We start from the raw sequence: 27,500 nt of genomic DNA, 5'->3' as shown, positions 1-27,500 counted from the left end.
TGGCGACGCTTTATGAATATGTAAAACCACGTTTACGCGCTTGAGCACGCGTTAGATCTTTCTACACCAAAAACTAAAAGTATTTTCTGGATGTAGGGGAACAGCTCGTCGACACTCACTTAAGGAAGGAAAATGGTAAAAATAGAAGATTCCTTTATCCAAAAAAAATTTTCATATAAAAAATGTTTCTCACCGTCGCCTGTCAGAGTTTCTATTTGAAGACTGTCAAACTGGATGTAAAGCTCCGCGTGATAAAACATCTACACTATTACACAAGCATAAAGTCGAGTATTATTACCTGAGATTATTACCTGAGCACATATTGTCAATTAGAAAAGCATAGTCTAGCAGCCTCATTCCTGGAGACTTTTTGAGAAGTGGAAGGCTTAACGATTGTATTGCTAGCCCCTCTAAAAGAGGAAACAGAGTGTTTGCATTATGTACGTATGTATGTACATGTATAGATATATACTGACACATTCATACATACTCAGACATACATACACACACACATATATATATATATATATATATATATATATATATACTATATATATATGTATATATATATATATATATATATATATATATATATATATATATATATATATATATATATATATATATATATTGTAGTCATGGTAGCTCAAGGTCATTTCCGACCACTTTTCTGCATTCATCTCGAGTTCGTGTTATGCGAAGGCGCGACAGCTTTTTCAATGTCACACTACCTTAATACCTCTGCGAACTTGGAATAGGGCAGCAGGTACAGAAGTTACAGCCCTATGCTCCTGCTCGCTTGGTCTGTGGTTCCTTTGGCCTATCACGTACCATTCCACACCGCAGTATATGAATAACATCTGTTGGGGTCATGGTATAAGAGCGCAGGTCCATTAACCTTTATATATGCATATAAATAGTAGATGTGGATGAACGAAAATAGTTCTTACCGAAGGCATATGTGGCTTAATGTCGCCTAATGATGTCCTCGTGAAAACTAACTTCATGATTTTAAAATGAGGTAACGAGACACATGAATCGTCTGTTTCACACCTTTTCAAGTTATTTTGAACATAACATTCTACCTTTTGCTTCGTGTGACCTTCCAATATAATCAGTACAGTGAGTGGAAACCAATTCACTTTTTAACCCGTACCATAGCAAATGACCAATGACGCCGAAATTGTAGATATAGAAAAAAAATCGTCACAAAACCTAGACAAAATGATCGGTGAAATGTGGTTTTAAGGAGGTCCATCTCCTAGCGCGTATGCTTACCTTTCTGCATAGTCATAAAGTCTACAGCAAAGGTCCTAACGATTTCAAGATTTCTCGGACTTACTTTTCTGAGGATGGATATTATTAGACAGAGATTTTAGCCTGCAAGATGATGGCCTTCAAAACATTACTGCAAGGCAACAGTCTTTCAGAAAAGGTGCATAAGTAGATAATTTTGCAAGTCACTATGCGGTGCAGTTTAATAGGAGATGGACTTATACGCATATAAACTTTAAATGTATAAATATGTATATATATGTGTATATATACACATATATATACACATATATGTGTATATATATACACATATATATGTGTATATATATACATACATATATGTGTGTCCAATACAGAACGAAGGAACGCGTGCTTGAGAATATCACTAAGTCCACGTCGGAAGTCCCGGTTTTCACTCACCTTCCGAAGTGGACTTAGTGATATATGTGTATATATGTATACACACATTTATATACATATTTATATATTTAAAGTATATATATATATATATATATATATATATATATATATATATATATATATATATATATATATATGTATAGATATATATATATAGAGATAGAGAGAGAGAGAGAGAGAGAGAGAGAGAGAGAGAGAGAGAGAGAGGAATCAGGGAAAGTTTTTCGTACAGAGTAATTATCAAAAAAACTAAAGGTGTATTCTACAATAATTGTTTTGTGCTCAATGTCATCTATTAGTCTGTGCGTTTTCCTCATTACAGATATAAATGCAGTAACAGTGTTTTTATAATTTTCACGAGATGGGAGTAATTAACTAAAAGGTTTGCAAAAAGTTTATTGGTGATAATGTATAGTGAAACATTATCTTGACTGGAAGAGAGGGCTGTTTACTCCACAGCATGGGTGAACTTATGCCCCCTCTCTCTCTCTCTCTCTCTCTCTCTCTCTCTCTCTCTCTCTCTCGACATCTAAGAAGGGTCTCAAGAGAGGATGTGAGTAGAAATTTCATTGGTGCTAGTACTGACTCTGTCTCCATATTCATGTATATCATCTTCCCACTCTGCGTTTTCGTGTGCTTTCTGCTTTTGTTTGCTACTGACTGAACTGTAGCATCCGCCTGTTTATATCCAAGTACAGAAGGCAATATGTAACCAGGAAATGTTCACAGTGATTTTTACTTTTTTTGAGGAGTTGAACTAACTTCCTTTACAAGAGTATTATAACAACAAAATGTTGCCGATTCTGAATCATAGTGTAAGATATTCCTCAGTTTGCCCGTTCATTTTCATTTCTTTCTCTTTTGGGAACAAAGGTTAAGTACACTTTAGTTTAACCAGACCACTGAGCTGATTAACAGCTCTCCTAGTGCTGGCCCGAAGGATTAGATTGATTTTACGTGGCTAAGAATCAATTGGTTACCTAGCAACGGAACCTACAGCTTATTGTGGAATCCGAACCACATCATAGCGAGAAGTGAATTTCTGTCACCAGAAATAAATTCCTCTTATTCTTTATTGGCCGGTCAGAGATTCGAACTCGCGGCCAGCAGAGTGCTAGCTGAGAACGGAACCCACTCACCCAACGAGGAACTTTGTTTTGGGAACAAGTGGTACTAATCCTCATTACCACGAACAACACCAGTTTAGGTGGCTACAGATCCTGAAGGACTTGATAGTATTATATTAATCACAGAAACAATTACTACGGCAGATGACACCTATTTATTGCTGGTACTTTTTGCTGGGTAGTTTTCTTGTAAAATTTCCTTATCATTTTTCTATGAATGCACTTTTCTATTTTGTGGCGTTGATACCCATTGCTGGTTGAAAGTCGCCAAATGTGGGTTACATCCCTGCTGATATAATCTAGCAACTGCAATGTCAAAATGCTATGATCTCATCCGTGGACACATTTGAACTTTTGCAGAAGTTATTGCACACTGCTTTAGTTACCATGACAATTCTAGCAATGTTGGTTTATAGTCCATCGGAATTTGGAATATCTTTTTTTAGATCCACACACAGCTTTCACTTGAAAAAAAAAAAAAGATGATCCTAAAGCCCTTCACTATTTCTAATTATGACGTGCCATCATTGTACTTGGGAAACATGGCACGTTTGGGACACCATTACTACGCTTGTATTTTTCTGAAGAACTCATGCTTAATTGAGGAAATTCTATAATACAAGATACAACTGTGCCATAACCACACATTATACATACATATATATATATATATATATATATATATATATATATATATATATATATATATATATATATATATAAATGGGAAAAAGCACGTTAAAAGAAGAAGAAGAAGAAGAAGATATATATATATATATATATATATATATATAATATATATATGCATATAATATATATATATATATATATATATATATATATATATATATATATATATATATATGTGTGTATATATGTGTGTGTGTGTGTGTGTGTTGACGAGAAAATAAAAAAACCTAAGGGAAACAGGGTCAAAACGATTTTTAAAATACCCTCACTCGTATCTTAGTACCATTACCGTACTTTTGTCTCAAAATGTAAGTTTCCTACTGAATTTTGAATCCGTATAACTGGAGACATTTGTTAATTCACTAAATACTACGGAGTGGTTGCCATTAGAGACGTGGTCGTGTTCCCCACACACACACACACACACACACACACACACTGCAGTCATACAGAACATATTTATTCAGAGAGAGAGAGAGAGAGAGAGAGAGAGAGAGAGAGAGAGAGAGAGAGAGAGAATCTGACAAACAGTTTCAATCCTGTGGACGTGAGAACCACCTCTACTATGTCCTTATTGCCCACATTAGTTTTCTCTAAATATAAATGTATTTTTCTTTGTTTCTCTCTTCACGCCGCCTGTGGCTAACACCAATCGATTAATCACCAGATACACTATTCCCACCTTGGATCACCGAAGATAAGAGGAGTTTATGAGAACGTACCCAAATGGTTCCTTTCCCTAAATATCCTAAATACCACATATTAATTTCCTGCACCTTCTTCAGATTAAGGTTAAACTTTAAACTCTAAGGATCATGAGTACTAAAGACGATGATATATAAATATCACTGACCACAGTATTCTATGAATAAAACATGCTGTCACTAGGGACATTTCTTCATCTAACTAACATTCTTTTAGAGACAATGAAAATGCGTGGCAAGCTTCTTCATGAGCATGACGCTGGAGTGTCATGCGTTTTCCTCTTAATGATTCACGTCACAGCAATTCCGTGGAATTCAGTCTCTGCACACAGAGTCGTATGAGATCAGTCAGTTACGTCCGAGGCTAATCTGTCCATCTCGGAAATAAATTACGCTTATTATCTGAATAGGGTGACTGCCTGATACAATGTAAGTGGTCCATGCCAAGACAAGCCGTCTAAGTTGTCATTGCATTTGCTTGAAAAAGGTCTCTCTCTCTCTCTCTCTCTCTCTCTCTCTCTCTCTCTCTCTCTCTCTCTCAATATACTAAAAATAGGAACCAAACATCAAATTTCGTCATTCAAAAAATAAAAGGCTTTAATAGTAAATTTATCACAAATTATGCACATGATCAGAAAAATTTCGCAATTAATCAATAAAAAGATTCACCTGACATTTTTCCCTCAAGTGGGAAAATTATATAGTTCTTAAGAGAAAAAGTGTTAATGAGAATCTCTCTCTCTCTCTCTCTCTCTCTCTCTCTCTCTCCATATATATATATATATATATATATATATATATATATATATATATATATATATATATATATATATATATATATATATATATATATATATATATATATATATATATATATATATATATACATATATATATATATATATATATATATATATATATATATATATATATATATATATAATATATATAAATATCCTATATATATATATATATATATATATATATATATATATATATATATATATATATATATATATAATATATATAATTTAATATCCAATTCAAACTCTATATTTTATATATCCAATATATATATATATATATATATATATATATATATATATATATATATATATATGTAAGCTCGGAAATAATATACCTCACTTGATGGCCGTGTGGTTTAATGCGTCACTGTAGTCCTGAGTTCTTGTCTTCCGTGATTCTGCCCACGAGACGACGAACTTATTATCAACTAAACAAAATTCCTTTCGGGTAACACATATGAAAATATATTATTTCCGAGGTAGAGCGAATTGGATATTAAAGGACGTTTGTAGATTAATGTTTGTATATGAATCACGGTGTTGTGATAAAATTCATTCATATATATATATATATATATATATATATGTATATATATATATATATATATATATATATATATATATATATATATATATATATATATATATATATATATATATATGTATATATATATATATACATATGCACTCATACACATATATATGTGTGTGTGTGTGTGTGTGTATATATATGTATGTATATATATATATATATATATATATATATTATATATATATATATATATATATATATATATATATATATATATATATATATATATATATATGAAAGCGTGAGTGAGGATGAGTATATGTGTTCATTTCTCTCTCTCTCCCTTTTTTTGTGCCCTTTAATCATCGTGTATTTCATATATTTTGTGAATTAAATCCCAAATAAAAGAACATTTAAACTGCATTATTCAAAGTCCGAGAAACCTGTAGTCCACGATATCCCGTATTCTTTAGACCTTGATCCCTTCATGGGTAAGGATATGAAGCGGCGTTGGAGGTCAAAGCACTTGACAGGATGAAGTCCATTATCCTATCGATGGGTAGTTTGGTACCACGAATTTAATTGCACATGTGCGTGTGAATGTGTATGTGCGTTTGTCCACATGTGGGCTGCACGGTGATACGTGCCACACTGAATTAGTCTGTTACTGTATTGAAAGATTTGAGAGTGGGAGTGCACGTGGGTGTTTAAACGTGGATGAATTTTTGTGCTAATAATTAGCGAGCAGGGGCATTTGTAAGTAGCTCGTCGGATATATCAAGAGACTAAATGTGTTGTTAATTCAACAGCATATGTTTGAATGTGCACCTGTGTCCGCACATACAGGCAAATTAACGCAAATGTTATTCGTGTGTGCCCGAGTGAGTGGACCAGCAATATGCAATAATGAGATTATTGCTGTGTTGTCATAAAGTTAACGAGCAGGCTATGGTGCTTTTTTTCTCACGGTAACTTGGCACAAATCATCGGGAGCAGTTTGTTTACGGGACCATATGAAATAAAAGTTTGTACACATCCGTGTCCCACGATTGTAATTTTTACATTCAACTTCCCCTATTTTTAACTATGGTCTGTTTACGTAAGCGGAGTAAATACTTCGCATTTATCTACTTTACACAATAAGCCAGCCAGTTCTCGAAGTTCTCAAACGGTGAAATGTACTATCGTGCACAAAAGTCCGTTTCTTAGCCATCCAGAGAGTGAGCACGAATCCGATGACAATGAAACACCGGAGCAGTTGAACAAGTAACTAGTGGAAGGCCCAGCAGATGTCGCACCATAAGGGCATATGGGAACAGGACGGAGGATTGGGAAGCAGGTATTTTTCTTGAGCATAGAGTAAAGTCTCCTTATTCTAATATCGTTAAGAAAGTGATCGTAAAGGTTTGTTGTCGACGATACTGGGTTTGAGTGTAAAATGTGCAGTTAAGGAAATATGCGAAATAAATATGAGAATAAAAGTGCTTATAGGAAGCCAGTATTCATGAATTAGTGTTTCCTTGGGATTATTGTATCTTATCAACAGACATGACTGTCCACAAGATCGATACAAAACATTTCAGCAACAGTGCTTACAGTGGTGTTCTATAATCTGCACTGGCATTTGTACATGTCCCAAGTCACCTCCTACCAAAGGTATATACTCTTACCACAGGTATGGGTAGCGTCGTCCTTAAAACTTTGGTATATACTGCTTTAATTTGAATATTGTCAACACCATAATATTGTTTGTGGATTAACAGTTTTCATGACCATGGCATCCTACATTAATAATAATAATAATAATAATAATAATAATAATAATAATAATCTTTAATGCGGCTCATAATGGAATAACAAATACAATACTCTAGATGCGGCATGACAAAAATAATTATCGGCCATACACAAAGTGGAATATACAAAATAAATAATGACACAATCTAGATACAAAAAAAATAAACATTATAATACAAAAATAATTATCGGTCCAGAGGGCTAAATACGTATCCAAAACACAATGACATTAAAGCTGTAATAATAATAATAAAAAATAATAATTAATAATAATAATAATAATAATAATAATCTTTAATGGTAATGAATATACAAATACAATACACACAATCTAGATACATAAAGTAACATTATATGGGAATAGAAAAAAATAAAAATAATGGTAATTACAGTAATTAATAAAAAAAAAAAAAAATTATACAGATTGCAGACGATTAATTTCCATCTGGGGTCCTTAGGTGGTTACAGAGGTCAGGTCCAGAGGGCTAAATACGAATATCGAAAATTGCAAAACTCTACAATGACATTAAAGACAGTAATAATAATAATAATAATAATAATAATAATAATGACAGATTCTGGAGATGACACTTCATAATTGCAAAAACAGAAAATAAGGCATTTAAGGAACAAACGACTCATTATTCCATCTTTCCCACAATTTAGATCTTCTTGCGTCACTGGTCAGGATGCTTTGTTTGAGCGAATTGCTGCTGTTTCTCAGTCGGGTGATCAGACTGGACATTGTTCGCCTCACAATGATTTTCAAATTATCCAGGCGGTTTTCTATGAACACCTGCGTGGCTGAGTGATAGCGAGGAGTGCTTGTGAGGCATACAATAATCTCAATTAGACAGGTAAAAGATTATTCAATTCACAGCGTATTTTCGTTGCTGTAACCGCACAACGCCAACAAAACCACCAAACAATGCATACTGAAAAAATCATTCGCTAGTTACCCAGAAACACACACTCTCTCTCTCTATCTGTCTGTCTCTCTCCCGCTCTGTCTGTCTGTATGTCTGTCTGTCTGTCTCTCTCCCTTTCTCTCCCTCATATAAATTTTTATCTTTATCTCTGTGCTTTTATTATTTTTTCTCTGCTTCTTTTTTTCTATCATCATACAGAATATGAATGTGTTACATTGGTGAAAGTATCCGAATCTTTCATTTTATGTTGTATTTCAAAAAATTACACACACACACACACACACACACACATATATATATATATATATATATATATATATATATATATATATATATATATATATATATATATATATATATATATATATATATATAGCCATAATTTGTAAGCGTCTATAAACTGGCATTCGGTTGTCATCACCCACACCGCCCACCTTCACTCTGGATGTTGGTCCAACCACGCAATATAACTAAATAAAACTGATCTATGAATGTTTACATATAGAAAGATGCACCAGCAGGAGTTTGTGGTTGCTACGTAAATAACGTCAGTGAACTGAAAATTTTGCTAATTTGTTGCTATAAATGTTAGTATTTTTTTTTCTAAAGAGGTGGCTGGCAGATAATAGAACACCACCGTAAACACTGTTGCTGAAACGTTTTGTATCGATCTCGTGGACAGTCATGTCTGTTGATAAGATACAATAATCTATAGGAAATACTAATTCATGAATATGACTTCCTAAGCACTTTTATTCTCATATTCATTTCGCATATTTCCTTAACTGCACATTTCACACTCAAACCCAGTATCGCCAACAAAAACTTTACGATCACTTTCTTAACGATATTAGAATATGGAGACTTGACCCTATGCTCATGAAAAATCCCTGCTTCCCACTCCTTCCTATAGCCAGCGGATTCCTGTTCACTCTCTGAATGGCTACGGGAACGGACTTTCATGCACGATAGTGCCATGCTATTTTAACACCCTTCGTCTCTCAGTTCCCTTGGTCGAAGGGTACACACACACACATACAAGTAAACTAACCCTTCTTGCAGATGTATACGCAAACACACCCACAAGTGTGTATATACGCGCACACACACACACACACACACACACACACACACACACATATATATATATATATATATATATATATATATATATATATATATATATATATATATATACTATATATATATATATATATATAACTTTACGTATGTATACATACATATATATTTACTGTGCATATATACACATACAATATGTCTGTGTGTGTCTGAATACACACTCGAGGGTGTGCTTGTGTATACATCTGCAAGAAGGGTCCAGTTTACTTGTGGGTGTGTGTGTGTGTGTGTGAGAGAGAGAGAGAGAGAGAGAGAGAGAGAGAGAGAGAGAGAGAGAGAGAGAGAGAGTGTGTACGTGTGTGTGTGCCCTTCGACCAAGGGAACTAAGGGACGAAGGCAGTGTTAAAGTAGCATGGTACATTCCACCGTCTGAGAACTCCGAGAAATGGTTGGCTTCTTGTGTAAAGTAGATAATTGCAGAGTATTTACTCCGCATACGTAAACAGCCCATAATTAAAAATAGGGGAAGTTGATTGTAGAAATTACAATTATGGATAAGGATGTGTACAAACCTTATCTTATGTAACAGCGATATGTTACCGAAGGGGGAATTTTAGTTGATAGCGAGGACAAAGTTCACCAGAATCCAGTGGACGCATTTAACCTCACTTGCTGGCGAAGGGTTAAATACACTGTAGTCCCGAGAACTCAGAACTACAGTGGAACGCAAAAAATTTAACATAAATGAAAATTGCTGGCCGCGTGGGTTAAATGGTCCAAGGGACGTCCTGAGTTCTGATTGGATATCGCTGGTTTGTGACAAAGAGCCATATATATATATATATATATATATATATATTGTCAACTAAATATATATTATATATATAATATATATATATATATAATATATATATATATTTCGAGTGTAGATGCTAAAATTGGATATTAAAACCAGTGAGCACTTCTTAGCACTGTAGCTTACTGATTGCGCACATTTACAGTTTGCGTTGATGAAACAAAACAATCAACCAAACGTGCCCAAGTTGGCCTTGTGAACATAAAGTCATATATATATATATATATATATATATATATATATATATATATATATATATATATATATATATATATATATATATATATATATATATATATATATATATATAATATAAAACGTTGAAACCATATTTTCGGGCACTTGTTTCTGTGCCCTGTTCATATATACAGGTGGAAAGTAATGGTATATATATGAAGGTATATGTTAAGGAGGTATTTCTTAAAGGATATTGATTCCCTAGTGGTTTTTGGCTATTAGCTCCCGTTTGGCAATGGAACTTGGGTCATCTTTTCAAAAGGGGTCTAATGGCGTCCGATTTCCAAAGGTTCATATTGTTGGTTTGATTGATGATAGCAGATAACGGATTTGAAAACCAACCCGCCCCACTCCAGTTAATGACATGCCCTGTATTTCTAATATGTAGGAAAATTCCCGAACTGTAACGTGTGCTCTGTTATTCTTTGCGAGAGCGATCTACCTGTCTCGCCTATGTCATGACAATTACTACACGGTATCTTGAAACTGATACGTTAACAAACCAGGATTTGGGATAATGGAAAATGAAAGGATTATTAGAACAGTTGCTTTGGCCTTTTGGATGTTTTCACTATGGAAGCTTTATTTTGTTGAAATCATTTGTCTGTTGTGAGTGGGACCTCTGTAGTATTAATGTGTGGTGGATAGAGCAGTTAGATATTTGAACGTCAGGAATAGGTTGCACCCTTTACGGAGACGTTTGCGTTGTAACTAGAAACAAAACTATATGGTTTTTTAAACCTTCTTATTTTTCATATGCCACTGTAGTATTACAGGAAAAGACATTCATATATATATTGAACATATATAACGAAGAAGTACTTATGATTGATATATATATATATATATATATATATATATATATATATATATATATATATATATATATATATATATGTATATATATATATATGTATGTATGTGTGTGTATATGTATATTAATGAACACACACACACACAGAAATTTATTTATGACATATACATATATCAGAAATTTATTTATATATATGTACATATACATATACATACATACATATATATATATATATATATATATATATATATATATATATATATATATATATATATATATATATATATATATATATATATATATATATATGAAGCAATTGCGTGCCATGAAAAAGCAACATGTACAATTATGCAGGAAGATGGAGAACTTATTCATGAAATAACAATAACGGAAAGGGTGAAAATAAGCGAGAACTTTAGGAAGTAAGTTGTTCTGTAGAGAAGTAAATGCTGAGAAAAGGGTTAATGGACAAATGAACCTGAGAGTAAATTATTCAAATCGACAGATGCTGTCTGAAATTAATGAAGTCTTGGGTCGATGGAGAGAATATCTTGAAGGTTTGTTGAATGTCAAGAACACAATGGAAACAGAGCTGAATGGCGCATAGTGGAGGGGATTAATGTCAGTCTGAGAATCCTTGTTGAAATGACTATTAAGGATGTAAGGAGGACAATTAAGAGGTTAAATACAGACTCAGGAGTTGATGGGCATTTAGTTAGTTAAAAACAAAGACATCAGGAGTTGATGGGATTAAAGGTGAGAATTAAACCGTGCCCGTAACTCTTCAACTAACCAGCCACCTGACCCCTGGACAACAACTGGTCTGCGCACAATTGCCTTTGTAAGCCAAATGTCCCTTGGATAACTGACTCCTGCATAATTGGCTGCATAAAAACAATTGCCCCTAGATATGCCTAATGCGGTTCTTTTCACTCATTAGATTGGCAGATTTTAAAGTACCACCTTACAGTCTGTTCTGTGTTTGAGCTGCTTATAACGAATTAACAGCGATTTTCCAAGTATATCGTTTTATTTATTCATTGGTTTTATTTAATATCACCCCATCATGGAAATCGCCACAGTGAAAGTGGAACAGAAAGCTCATAAATAACAACTACATCTGTGTGAAACACGAAGAGCTACTACTGGGTTGGCATAGCAACTGTAAACTAATGCTCAACATTTAGGAAAAGAAGTAATTGGCTATGTAAACGATCGTACCCGGGTTTGTGTCACGACCCAGAAGTATTGTCAGAGAGGCACAAAATCCAGATGAAATCTGCTGATATCCAAGAGATCACGGATCAAACCGTTACCCAACAGTCTTAGTCTATATCAGAGGGTAACTCGATTCAACTACCGTGTTAAAAGACATTCCACAGACAAAAAGGCGCTACAAACAAGCTTTCAGAAACCCACATCACATTCCAACGAGTCTCACTGACAGCATGAAACAAACCGAGTACAGAATGACAGATGGTGGTGAAGATTTTGTACTGTATGATATTGCAGTGAGTGATCAACGGATGCTTCTTTCTATCTTCCTCATTCATCAAACATTAAAATTGTCACTCTCTCTAACACTCTCTCTATAAAGGACTGCATTCTCTTCATATGCAACCTCCATTCCCAGATCTATTTTTACATTAGTCTTTCTCTCAGCATTTAATACCTTTGTTCACCTTCATACCTCTATGTTTATTGCTTGTCTTTTCCTCCTCAATTTTTTCACTAACTGTGTATGCCTGCACATGACATTCTCTCCTGTTGAGCAACCGGACACCCAAGAATCCCCTTTCTTTCCTTCGTTAATACTTTCACTCCCTCATCCACCAGTTGCAGATTTTATATTCTCTTCTTACTATTCAACACTAAAAACTCTACCCACTCTCCCTCCGAAACCACCATAGGAATTTACGAATTCTTTTTTTTTTTTTATCTGAAGAAAACCGGGTCTCTTCTAAATACAACCTTTTCCAGTAATGTCTATTATATATAAAAATAAAAAATAAACTAAGTAAAAATAATTAAACGTTAATGCAATCATGCACAAGGCAGGTAAGATTAGGATGTCAGTGCAGTTCCTCATCAGTTGGTTACAAGTTCATTCTGCGCTATGACCATCGGTAGAGATATAACCGCTAGATTTTAGTATATAAAAATAATTGGTAAATTTTTAATTTAAATGATGTTTTTATTCGGGCGTTGAAAATATAACTTTCCCATATTTTAATTACTACTTCGAACGTTTCGTCCGCAAATACAGGAGCCCCTTATATCCTACAATTATGGGGGATCTCAATAATGGGAAAGTGGGGTTTTTGGGTGGGGAGACACGAATGAGTAAAATATATGGATGTATTTAACCTTCCCTAACCTAACCTAGGGTATCAGTCCTTTGTTGGCCGGGGGGCTTCACCCCACTGGGCGCCCCCCACCTAATCTAATTTTCAGCGCTGGAGATTAAAAATAATAACCAAGGCACACCTAACCTAACCTATGACACAACCTATCAAAGGGCACTGAAAATTAGAATTAACAAAATTACAACCTAACACAACCACAAGTAGCCTAACCTATAACACCAAGTCAAATTTTTCTGCCTTTTGCATGCAGTAAGACTCCTCAGAACCATAGTGAGTATCTCAGTATTCCTTGATTCGCACCATCTCGTGCCTACTAAGCCACAAATATGCAATTCCTTTCACTTCTTGAATATTTTGTTATATCATGTATTTCTTTCGGTTACATAGTGAGATTCAATTCTTAGTGATACTTCTCATACTTATTCGTTTCTAAGTATATACTCATACATACATACATACATATATATATATATATATATATATATATATATATATATATATATATATATATATATATATATACTGTACATATATGTGTGTGGGTGTGTGTAGAGAGAGGGAGTGTATACACACATATTTATGATATATATATATATATATATATATATATATATATATATATATATATATATATATATATATATATATATATATATATATATATATATATATATATATATACTGCATATATCTCTGCATCTTTTCTTTTCAAATGGCGGCTAACACTAATTTCACCTATCGCATATCCGCCCACCTCCACTGAAAAAATAAATCCGCAACTAACATGCCGTATTCTATGGTTAAAAGCTGAGGCTTCAAAAGAATCACTGCATAGCTTGCTTTAATTGAACCTTTAGTAACGTGATATTCAGTTGTGACTAAATTAATTCAGTTTCGCTTCATAATTGATAGTTGATACAGAAAAACAGAAATTCCGCAAATAACGATAATGAATTTTAATACTTCAAATGCTGATGACATAGTGTAATATACGGGGAAAATGTTAAATTGTGAAATATGACGAAATACTCTATCCAATATCTGAAAGAAGGCACCAATGATCAGTGATGAAAAATATCCGATGATGAATGATAAAACATGTGAAAAATTTACCGATGAAAGTTTCAAGAACGATTAGAAAGGGCAGTGGAAGCTTCAGGTGTGATTTGAAAAGGCAGCGGTATACTCAGGGGCGATTAAAAAGGTAGTGGAAGCTTCAGGGACGCTTACACGATGCAGCGGTAAACTCAGGAGCGATTAGAAAAGGCAACGGAACCTACAGGGGCGGTTATAAAAGGCAGCGATGGACTCGGGGCGATTAGAAAAGACAGTGGAAGCTTCATGTGCGATCTGAAAAGGCAGTGGTGCACAAAGGGGCGATTAGAAAAGCAGCGGAACCTTCAGAAACGATTATAGAAGGCGGTGGAAACTTCAGGGGTGATTAGAAAAGGCAGCAGAACCTTCAGGGGCTGCTGAAAAAGGCAGCAGAATCTTCAGGGGTGAGTAGAAAAGGCAGCGGAACCTTCAGGGGCAATTAGAAAGGGCAGCAGAACTTCAGGGGCGATTAGAAAAGGAAATGGTATATTCAGGGGCGAATGGAAAAGGCAGCAGAACCTTCAGGGGCGATCAGAAAAGGCAGCAGAACCTATAGGGGTGATTAGAACAGGCAGCAGAACTTTAAGAAGCAATCAGAAAAGGCAGTAGGACCTCCAGGATTGATTAGAGACAGCAACAGAATCTTCAGGGGCCACTGAAAAAGGCAGCAGAACCTTCAGGGGAGATTAGCAAAAACAGCGGAACCTTCAGAAGCAGTTAGAGAAGAAGTGGAACCATCAGGGCAATTTGAAAGAGCAGCAGAACCTTCAGGGGCGATTCGAAAAGGCATCAGAATCTTCAGGGGCGATTAGAAAAGCAACACAACCTTCAGGGACGATTAGAAAAGGCAGCGGAACCTTCAGGGGTGATTAGAAAAAGCTGTGGAACCTTCAAGGGCGATTAGAAAAGGCGACAGAATCTACAGGAGCGATTAGAAATGGGGGCGATTAGACTCGGCAGCAGAACCTTCAGGGGGGTTTCGAAAAAGCAGGGGAACCTTCTGGGGTTATTAGAAAAGTAGCGGAAACTTCAGGGGCGATTAGAAAAGGAGCGGCACCTGCATGGGAAATTAGAAAAGTAGCAGAAACTTCAGGGGCAGTTGGAAAGAGCAACGTAACCTGCAGGGGCAATTAGAAAAGCAGCGTAAGCTTCAGGGCCAATTATAAAAGGCAATGGGACCTTCAGGGGCAATTAGAAAAGGAGCAGAACATTCAGGGCGATTCGAAAAAGCAGGGGAACCTCATAGGGCTAATAAAGAAGCAGCGGAAACTTCAGGGGCAATTGGAAAGAGCAACGGAACCTGCAAGGACAATTAGAAAAGCAGCGGAAACTTCAGGGGCAATTAGAAAAGGCAGTGGAACCTTCAGGGGCAATTAGAAAAGGAGCAGAACATTCAGGGGCGATTCGAAAAAGCAGGGGAACATTCTCGGGCTATTAGAAAAGCAGCGGAAATTTCAGGGGCGATTAGAAAAGGCAGCGGCACCTGCATGGGAAATTAGAAAAGCAGCAGAAACTTCAGGGGCAGTTGGAAAGAGCAACGTAACCTGCAGAGGCAATTAGAAAGGCAGCAGAAACTTCAGGGGCAATTAGAAAAGGCAGTGGAACCTTCAGGGGCAATTAGAAAAGGAGCTGAAACTTCAGGGGCGATTAGAAAAGGCAGCGGAACCTTCAAGGGCGATAAAAAAGCAGCGGGACCTGCCACAGTGTTACAACGATCTTTGTTTTGTAAACAAGGTTCGAGTGGAGCCGAGATGATATGAGACACCATCTGGAACTCATGCTCCAATTTGAGTCGGGAAAGATTTCAGCACGTAGGGGGTAATAGTCTATGTCCAAACATCCCTGGCATATTCAACAGACTAGTGTTACAAATTAACTGATAATTGAAAAACACTGTTCAGATCAGTGAATGCTGGTGTATGAAAGTGAACTGATAGCATATTTGTTTTATTAAATTTAGTACTGCCACATCTTGATGTTTGATGCAAATGCTTTTAATGTTTAGACAGAAATAATTTCCATGAGAAAATCACGTTGTACTTTTGTTAATCAGACATAACATAACGGTCGTCTCTTACCATTCTTTACGTTGGTTGTGCTACTAGGTACAAACTACTCAATATTCAGAACTCTCTTACTGATAGATGGACGCTAAACATTAATAAGGAGTATTAGCTACCTAATGAATCATGAATAATTAATGGATTATGATACATGATGCCATATTTTAACATGGCATCATCTTCATAATATAACACTAGCAATACTGCTGTTACTAATACCATTAGTGTTGATCATAATACCTCTAAGATAGCTGCTTGTTAATAATAATAATAATAATAATAATAATAATAATAATAATAATAATAATAATAATGAAGAAGAATAAGAAGAAGAAGAACTTTCATCTGTGTCTACTGCCATCAATCGTAATACCACCTTTACGAATTACTTCAGCGTTAAATGTAAAACACGGTGTAAATAAACGAATCATCAGCAACAAACTAACAAACAAAAACCACAACAAGCAAAACTGGAGCACCAGGCGCCTATCTATGCAAAATAAAGGAAAAAAAAAAATCACCATCGAAACAATCCACTCGAATGGAGCGTCGACCATTGAAGGGTCGAGTAATGGGCCTCGACTGTGTGTGGCTGAACAAATACGTGTTCTCTTGTTCTCACTTGACGAAAATTCGTTACTCCTCCTGTGGAATGCTGTCCAGTCGCTTTTGTTTATTTGCCCTGGTTTTAATACCTGTTCTGCGTGCGTGGCAAAGTCTATTTTTAGTCTATTTTTATTTACTTATTTTTCCTCAGCGGTATCCAGTTGGTTATGCCTCTTCTCCGTTTACGCATTAGGTCTATATCTTTATTTTTTATTTTAAGTGGGATCTGTTTGGGTAACATTTCACTTACACTTGCACACGTGCCACTCGGTCGTCAGTGAGGGAGAAGTTGGTCATTATCCTCTTAAAAACGCTGACGGAAAGTCAAGAACTTTTATCTAAGAGCTATCCAGTCAGATTGCTCTAATTTCCTTTTCACATCACTAGACTGGAAATCTTTTCCAGCTAAGTATCGTGATATCTCTCGGCTCAAGATGAAATTTCAAAATCAGTAACATCTATTAAGAGAAGCTCTCCATAATGTGGGTATTTTGTTTCTCATTTCATAACATTTCTTCCTCTATATGTGAATGTATATTTAGAAGTCACTTTCACCTGAAAAGGAGGTCAAAAGGATATTACGAAGGTCTCTTTCCACTTATAACTGAATTTTTTTTTCTTGGCCATGACATTACACTCTAAAAGTGTTGTGTGTTTTATCAATATTTTTTTTCTTTTCATTACACGCTTTAACCGAAAGTTTATAATTTCGATTTTAATTCATTAAGCCAATGTGGGATTTTAAATAAAAAGGGACATACGCTCATTAGGGACTTTAGTGGATTTTTTTTTTTAACTTTCAGTTGCAGTAGTCGAGTATAAAGAGTATAAATACTGGAAAAGACATTAAATAGTTTTCTGGTATTAAAAGAAAACCGAGCCCACGATTAATAACAATTTATTGAGTAAGCCGAAGGAGGGCCTTATTTATTAGGTATGAGAGAGAGAGAGAGAGAGAGAGAGAGAGAGAGAGAGAGAGAGAGAGAGAGAGAGAGAGAGAGAGAGATGGTGTCAAAAAAAAAAAAAAAAAAATGGGAATTTAAACTGGAATATTTTCATCTAATCCGTCGGGAAAAATAACAGTAAATGTAAATACAGAAACAAATTAACGCATGAATATAATTATACACACACGTATATGTATATGTATATATATATATATATATATATATATATATATATATATATATATATATATATATATATATATATATATATATATATAAAAGCCACAAGCATCATTTAATATCAATTCACTATACATCGAGAACAGCTTTTCCACTTTCACCCAAGGAATTATTATGTTCGTTAAGTGCAATTCCAGTGGCCCGGCCAGGATTCAAACCTTGGCCTTTGCTGTAGATACAGCGTTAAACAGTGGGCTTTGCATCCAATTGAATGTAAGTTTTTTCCAAGATATAGCGACTTCGAAATTAAACTATATTATAAACCTACACGGATACGTAATATTTACATCAATTCGAAATTTGTTACTATATTCACCATATACCATATCACAGGCCAGTTTATATAATTTTCTCATCTTTACTTCCAGATTTGTGATGAACGCTGCGTCATGGGTGATGAAATTCATATGATTAAGAGGTAAATATTTATATTTAATTTTTCAATGCATTCACACTCGATTTACGGCTCCTAATCTCATTGGTATATAAAATTATTAGGGCGTCGTGAAATGGACCCTCGTAGTGGGTTTCTTCAACATATCTGAAAGGTCATATTACTTTGGGTCAATCCAAAACCGTACGTTTCGTCTTGATTATATATTTATATATAAATCATATATATATATATATATATAAGATGTTCACACTTTACGTACCGTTTATTGTTCCTCTTTCGTACGGATTTCATTCGTACGACTTTATATACATTTGGAAGAAAACTGAGATATTGAAATATATTACAATATATATATATTATCACAGCATGTTAGACCTTATATATATGAATGTATATATAAATATATATATGAACGGAACGTATTTGTGATAGCGTCATATATTTTGATATATATATATATTTACTTATAAAAGATATAGAAAGATGATATCGAAACGTGATTAGATCCTGTAGATAGGGCTTTATATGATTTAACTGTTGCTATATTATATCGCAAAATATATATATACGAGGATTATATATTCAATATATATGGTTGTTTATTTGACTTGCTGTTTGCATTTATTAGCTTGGAATGTAACAAGAGCTCACCGAAACTGAGCGACTGACAGGGGAAGAGCAAAACACATCTTAATACAGATCCAAATTGTATTTATATATAATTGGTCTAAAATTAAGATATTTATAAACCTCTGCGCATATATCCGTATATGTATATTGAAAACCAAATTAAATCAGCATTTATATATATATATATACGTAGGTTGTATATATATATCTATATATCGATATACCGCGGATTATATATATACCGCTTTATCGAGCAGAGATATGATGAGCTCACAGGGGGTTTTAATCCGTAATTTTTTTTCTTTTAATTGTTATTTATTTCACGATTTTCAGTATTTTTTTTTTTGCATTTTCTTATTTTCCCCATGGGAATAATAGAACTGCATGATGATAATTTTAGACATCACTGCAATCAAAATAACGGTACAATAAACAATGCGCCCCCTCTCTGGCAACTTCTTTACCACAAACACACAGAGTTGCAAAGTTAAGTTCAATGACATGAGTTCTGCAAGCTTCTGACAATGTAAGGAAAGAGAACATCAGGCCATCTGACGAGCAACAATGTTGTAAATAACCAGGTAGCCTACACGTGGTGTATTAAGAATTATCAGTTCGACCAAATTGAGCTCTCTCTTTCTCTCTCTCTCTCTCATCACAAATATTCGCAACAGAGATCTTATCAAACGAGCAAGAGCTTAAGTATAAATAAAGTTCTGAACAACCTTGTGTGTGTTTTGATTTTATCAAAGTCACGAGCCAACTCAATATTCGAAACATAAAATATTGAGATTACAAACTGGCATGATTTTAGCTTCACGAGCACACACAAAAGCGATAGTCTCAGGAGATCTATTCTGGTCACAGAGGCGGAAATCCTATTGTTATGCCTTTGATTCTGAGACTTACGTAACGCGCATCGCACCCGCTTCAAAGGCATTTGGTACAAATACTTCTTCGTGAGATTCTATCGCTTCTTATTTAATTTTTCATTATTATTTTTCTAGTATTCACATATCGTTGCCGTTGACATTTCCTTAATTATTACTATTTTTTCACTGAAATTATTATTATTATTATTATTATTATTATTATTATTATTATTAATGAAAAATCTAAATTTTAACTTGGATAATAACTACACTGTCTTAGTCACACTTTTAATAAAAAATCAAGCAAGTTCTCGAAAATTCTCATGTTGTATTTATTTTTCAATATATTACTTAAACTGACATCACCGTGGATTTCTTCATTATTATTATTATTATTATTATTATTATTATTATTATTATTATTATTCTCGTAAGAGTTATTTTCTGCATCAACTGGTCTCATTTTACTCAATTAGGATACTATCCCACGTACATTAATTGACGCTCATGTCACATAACACTGAGCCACTACAATATTCCCGGAATCTTAATTCCACACAATAACACTCGCAGTTTGTAATACAAGACGATACAATTCATTTACCTTTCAACATGTCCATTGCTTGAATTCACATTCCAATTGCAGCTATTTCTGTTCATATTACTGTTGCTTGTGCCTTTGCCTTATTATTACAGCACGTTTGTCTCAATCTTTTGGCTTGTTTTCCACGACGATGACATTATTCTGTACATTATATGTAGCTGTTATAGCAACTAGTAAAATTGTTGTTGCTGGTAAAAATTATGTTTTGTTGTTGTTCACCATTTTTTTGTTGTTACTGGCTAAAATATATAACAACAGATGCCGTAATTATTTTGTTCGAAATAAACCTGATATTACGGGTTAAAACCTCGATCGAAAGGAATGACAACAACTTCGGGAGTCACAAATTACAGGTGTTTAAAATTTGGTTCTTCACTGTACAGAAACCGAGAGGAAATTAGTGTTGAAATTACTATTGAAACCATATACTTTTTATAAATTCCTATAATAATTGCTGTTTTTTTTTCTTTGATTTACTTCTTTTTCATTTGCAAAAATGTACACATTCGACTGAGAACGTCAACTTCAATGTTCTATTTACCACATTTTATTATTAAACAAAATACATTACACTTTATCAGGTGTGCTTCTGTCAATAAAAAAAAAGACAATTTTAAAAAATATGCACGTTCTCATTTAGCGTAAAAACATTCTGTAATATTCTATTTATGACAATTCACTGTTAAACTAGACAAATTATACTGCATCAAATGTACTTCTGTCCACAAAAAAACGCATAACTAAATGACAAATAAATTTTCGTTTTCTGTCAAAAAAAATTCTCCTCTGTAGAAAAATACTCTCGAATAAATAAATCAAAAAATCACGGCCACCTTTAATCGACTTAGCAGCTGCCGTCCTTGTTACACGACCGCCCGAAAAAAATGGTCCAGATATTTTTAGGAATGGATGCGAGCCCTCGCTCATGCATGACCTTCCGCGGGACCATACCTTTAAAGTAGACAATTTCCCACAGTCCTTACTTGTAAATTAACTTTCCCTCTTGTGTGTTTACATATATACATAAATTATATATATGTATGTATATATATATATATATATATATATATATATATATATATATATATATATATATATATATATATATATACTACACACACACACATATATATATATATATTATATATTTATATTTTTATATTTATATATATATATATAAATGTGTGTATTCTGTATTGTTGTTCAATATTGATACGGATATAGTTTGCGAGAATTAAAATTAAGTGAGTTTGGATATTAACGAGAAACTGCCGAAACTGCATTAAAGATTACAATGAAAAATATAAACAATGCGCTGAAGTGTTCGGCGCAATATTATTTGTACAGCGTATAATCCTTTCATGAAACCGCTCGGCACTGCCCATTTAGATGTTACCGATGCCATAAAACTTAGCCACGGCCCGGTGGTGGCATGTGTTCTTGGCAAGATAGCGGTGCCAGAACGATCAAGGGCTAACTTTAACCTCATAAAATTAAAACTACTTCCAGGTGGGCGATCAACATACCAATTTGCAGTTTAGCCTCAGTAGTTTTTCAGATTGAAGACAAAAAGAAAGTGCGGACGGACAGACACATATCAGATCTATCGTTTTCTTTTAGAGAAAACTAAAAATGGGGAGTAAAGGTGAGCAACAGTAACATAATTAAGGTAAATGGAAACGGGGAAGATCCACAATGAACGGTACAGTGGATGGTAAAAGTACAGAAGAAGTTTATATATATATATAATATATATATATATATATATATATATATATATATATATATATATATATATATATATATATATATATATATATATATATATATATATATATATATATATTGCCCAGACATATACATTTTTATATACATATATATATATATATATATATATATATATATATATATATATACACAATAAAATGAATTGTCATAATAAATCTTCAGCAAAAATACTAACGAAATATAAAATGAACAAGTAAATACAAACTAAAAGGGTGAGACGTAAAATAACGAAAAATTAAAACACAAACATAAAAATATGAAAATAAAACTATAGTGAAATGTAAACAAACTACCACTCACAAAGTAAAAATATTTAACGACCTAATTGAGTACCTACTATGAAATTACACGATAGCTAGTTGAATACCAGACGAGTTGTTGTTCAATTCCGGCTTCATCTTTTAATAGTCAGCGACTCTGAAATTAAAAGGTCCAGTCTGTTTGAACAAAAAGACAGTACCCGAAAATCCAGGTCAGTGAAAGGATGGTCCTGTGCTTAACTGTGTTCTCTAATGGCAGAAAAGGGTGGTTTGGAAAGGGGAAACCTAGTTCTAAAATTCTGTGTCTGCGCCAGCGGGAACTGGATCCCACGTATCGCAGACCACACTGCGAACAAGTGAACAAATAAACGACACAGGAATTAAGGTCCACAGGCAGAGTAGGCTTCTCTCTCAAAAGTGATCTTATTGTAAAAGGATTACAGAAAACAAACCGGAAACTGATTTGAGGGAAACAATGCTTAAGTATTTCTTGTAACTTTTTTTCGGACCATATAGCTACTATGACCAAGGTAAGGCAATTTAATGTACTTTACATCTTTACTAGCAGTACTGTACACCGGTCTGGGACAAAACTTTTCATTTAAAAAATTTTTCAGAACTTTGTAAAATACAAAAATGGGATATGAGTTTTCAGAAAAATAATTCTGGAGGAAAACCATATCTTGATGAAATAAATTAAAATCACAACAAACATTGTAGGCTCTATTAATCAAAGTGCGTATTGAGTTCATCTTATACAACTTTGGCGAAAAACTGAGGTAATTCAATCCCAAGCCAGTAAAAGTACTTTTCCTATAAACAGAGGTCTCAAATTTGCCACTATTTCTGTATACCTGTACATCTAAAAATGACAACTTATTATCCTGTTCCGTCTCACAAGTAAAAGAAATGTTAGGGTGACGAGAATTAAAATATTCAAAAAACAAATCAACATGTGATAATTCCTTAAACACAAGGAAAGTATCATCTACATACCTACAGTAATACAAAGGTTTGAAAGCACTAGGGCATTCAGACATCCAAATCCTTTCACAACCTAGCTAAATCCGCATATACAGGTCCAAGGGAATTTTCCATAGTTACCCATCTATTTGATTATATAATTTTACCATCAAAAGTAAAAATGCCATCAGCAGTTGCTAAATGCAATAATTTTTTGCAAGTTCATTTTATTAAGTCCAAACACTGATAGATGGTTTTCACATATATTATTAAGAATAATGTGGTTGTTTCTTTTTAATGGGATATTAGAAAAGAGAGGTTACATCGAAACTAGCCAATATAAACATCTTTGGTTAAAATTGAAAGAGCATAATTCTTTAACAAATTTAAGAATTAGATATGTTAAATTCACCTAAAGTTAGAAGGGTTTTAAAACTGAACCAAAAACTTGTACAGGTTATAACTAAAAGTACCAATTGAGGAAATAATAGGTCTTAAAGGGTTTCCTATTTTATGTACCTTAGGCAGACTGTATAAATAACCAGGCTTAGACCCTGAAGCAAATAAAGAGCTATATGTAGCTTCACCAATCTTATCTCTCAGACCTCTACAACCTATTTAGTTTGTCTTCTAATTTCAAAATGTGACTCGCAATATCTACATTTAAAATCCTAATTTTGTATTGTCAGAGAGTATTTCATTAATTTTATCTAAATAATCAGACCTATTCATTAATACAACACCCCTACCTTTATCTGGCTTAATACCATACTATTATCGTTCTTGGTTACGTAAAATATTGATTCTGTCTTTATTTAACTGATTGTCACCTCCTTTTTCGATTAAAAATTTTTGAAGGTATCGTTTGTACTATGGAAATTTTGCAAAAAAGTGAAGTAAGGGTTTCACTGCCAAAATGTCACAGCTCAAAGCAGAAACATAGTTTTTCAAAACTTTAAAAAATACTTAAAGAAATTGAATTTCATGGGGACTGAAGCAAAATCAAGACCAAGAGAAAGAACTTCATCTGTTGTTAAATCTGTTAGAAAAATTAAAAATAACTTTACTACTATCTATTTTCTTATTAACGTCAACACCGAGATTTCTAACTTCTAATTGTGTAAGCTTAACATCAGCCAATTTTTCTCAACGTTGGAATCTAAAAATCGACGACAAACACTTAAAATCCAAAAAAGAAAGGTTACCTTAAATCCTATCTAGTGAAGACAAATCTGTTAAAACCACTTTTTTTCGTTTTTGTGCTTTAACTCAAAGCTAAAAGTTTAAACTGCCATGAGAGATAAGTTTTCGTGTTGTGGAAAATCCCTGAATAAAACCCAAATTTAATGAAATTAGAATAACACGCTAATCTTTGCAAGTATTCAGAAATCGTATGTCTTCCTCAATCTTCTGATCTATAACGAACCTTCTCAGTCCGTCTAAACAGCTGTAACGTCGAGCGGCCATAACGTCTCAAAATAGTCTCGGTAATTGGGCGGCTACTTGGAAATCTTAGCTAATGATAAATAATATTGCCAAGACCAGGGAAGAACATTCTTTATTACAAGCTTTCGAGGTATAAACCTCATCATCAGGCTGAAAACCGACAAGGATGAGAATCAATAAAATTACAATAAAATGAATTGTCATAATAAATCTTCAGCAAAAATACTAACGAAATATAAAATGAACAAGTAAATACAAACTAAAAGGGTGAGACGTAAAATAACGAAAAAATTAAAAACACAAACATAAAAATATGAAAATAAAACTATAGTGAAATGTAAACAAACTACCACTCACAAAGTAAAATATTTAACGACCTAATTGAGTACCTACTATGAAATTATGAGGATAGCTAGTTGAATACCAGACGAGTTGTTGTTCAATTCCGGCTTCATCTTTTAATAGTCAGCGACTCTGAAATTAAAAGGTCCAGTCTGTTTGAAGGACTGAGAAGGTTCGTTATAGATCCAAGAAGATTGAGGAAGACATACGATTTCTGAATACTTGCAAGGATTACCGTGTTATTCTAATTTCATTAAATTTAAGGTTTATTCCAGGGATTTCCACAACACGAAAAACTTATCTCTCATGGCAGTTTAAACTTTTAGACTTTGAGGTTAGAGCACAAAAACGAAAGAAAGAGGTAGTTTTAACAGATTTGTCTTCACTAGATAGGGATTTAAAGAACAACCTTTCTTTTTTGGATTTTAAGTGTTTGTCGTCGATTTTAGATTCCAACGTTGAGAAAAAATTGGCTGATGTTAGGCTTACACACAATAGAAAGTTAAGAAATCTCGGTGTTGACGTTAATAAGAAAATAGATAGTAGTAAAGTTATTTTTAATTTTTCTAACAGAAATTTAACAACAGATGAAAAGGAAGTTCTTTCTCTTGGTCTTGATTTTGCTTTGATCCCCATGAAATTCAATTTCTTTAAGTATTTTTTAAGTTTTGAAAAACTATGTTCAACTTTGAGAGGCTGTGACATTTTTGGCAGTGAAACCCTTACTTCACTTTTTAGCAAAATTTCCGTAATTGCAAACGATACCTTCAAAAATTTTAATCGAAAAAAGGAGGGTGACAATCAGTTAAATAAAGACAGAATCAATATTTTACGTAACCTTAAGAACGATAATAGTATAGTTATTACCAAGCCAGATAAAGGTAGGGGTGTTGTATTAATGAATAGGTCTGATTATTTAGATAAAAATTAATGAAATACTCTCTGACAATACAAAATTTAGGATTTTAAATGTAGATATTGCGAGTCACATTTTGAAATTAGAAGACAAACTAAATAGGTTGCTTAGAGGTCTGAGAGATAAGATTGGGGAAGCTACATATAGCTCTTTATTTGCTTCAGGGTCTAAGCCTGGTTATTTGTACGGTCTGCCTAAGGTACATAAAATAGGAAACCCTTAAGACCTATTATTTCTCAATTGGTACTTTTAGTTATAACCTGTCTAAGTTTCTGGTTCCAGTTTTAAACCCTCTAACTTTAGGTGAATTTAACATATCTAATTCTTCCAAATTTGTTAAAGAATTATGCTCTTTCAATTTTAACCAAGATGTTATAATGGCTAGTTTCGATGTAACCTCTCTTTTCACCAATATCCCATCAAAAGAAACAACCGACATTATTCTTAATAATATATGTGAAAACCATCTATCAGTGTTTGGACTTAATAAAATAGACTTGCAAAAATTATTACATTTAGCAACTGCTGATGGCATTTTTACTTTTGATGGTAAATTATATAATCAAATAGATGGAGTAGCTATGGGAAATTCCCTTTGGACCTGTATATGCGATTGCTTCATGGGTTATTGTGAAAGGATTTGGATGTCTGAATGCCCTAGTGCTTTCAAACCTTTGTATTACTGTAGGTATGTAGAT

At 33.7% G+C, this 27,500-nt stretch overlaps 1 protein-coding gene across 9 annotated transcripts in view; it reads left to right on the top strand.

Moving 5' to 3' along the window:
* LOC136825792 (5-hydroxytryptamine receptor 1-like) overlaps positions 1-27,500 on the top strand; it is a 777,757-nt gene that overhangs the window by 599,866 nt on the left and 150,391 nt on the right. For all 9 annotated transcript variants that reach the window (XM_067082759.1, XM_067082723.1, XM_067082733.1 and 6 more), the window contains exon 3: positions 18,953-19,002. The gene's annotated coding sequence lies outside the window, so the exon portion shown is untranslated. The remainder of the gene's footprint in view (positions 1-18,952; positions 19,003-27,500) is intronic.

This window comes from Macrobrachium rosenbergii, chromosome 3, assembly GCF_040412425.1.
Source record: "Macrobrachium rosenbergii isolate ZJJX-2024 chromosome 3, ASM4041242v1, whole genome shotgun sequence".
In the NCBI taxonomy this organism is placed as follows: domain Eukaryota; kingdom Metazoa; phylum Arthropoda; class Malacostraca; order Decapoda; family Palaemonidae; genus Macrobrachium; species Macrobrachium rosenbergii.
Note: the sequence above shows the minus strand (reverse complement) of the source record. Positions and strands in the feature narration are given on the sequence as shown.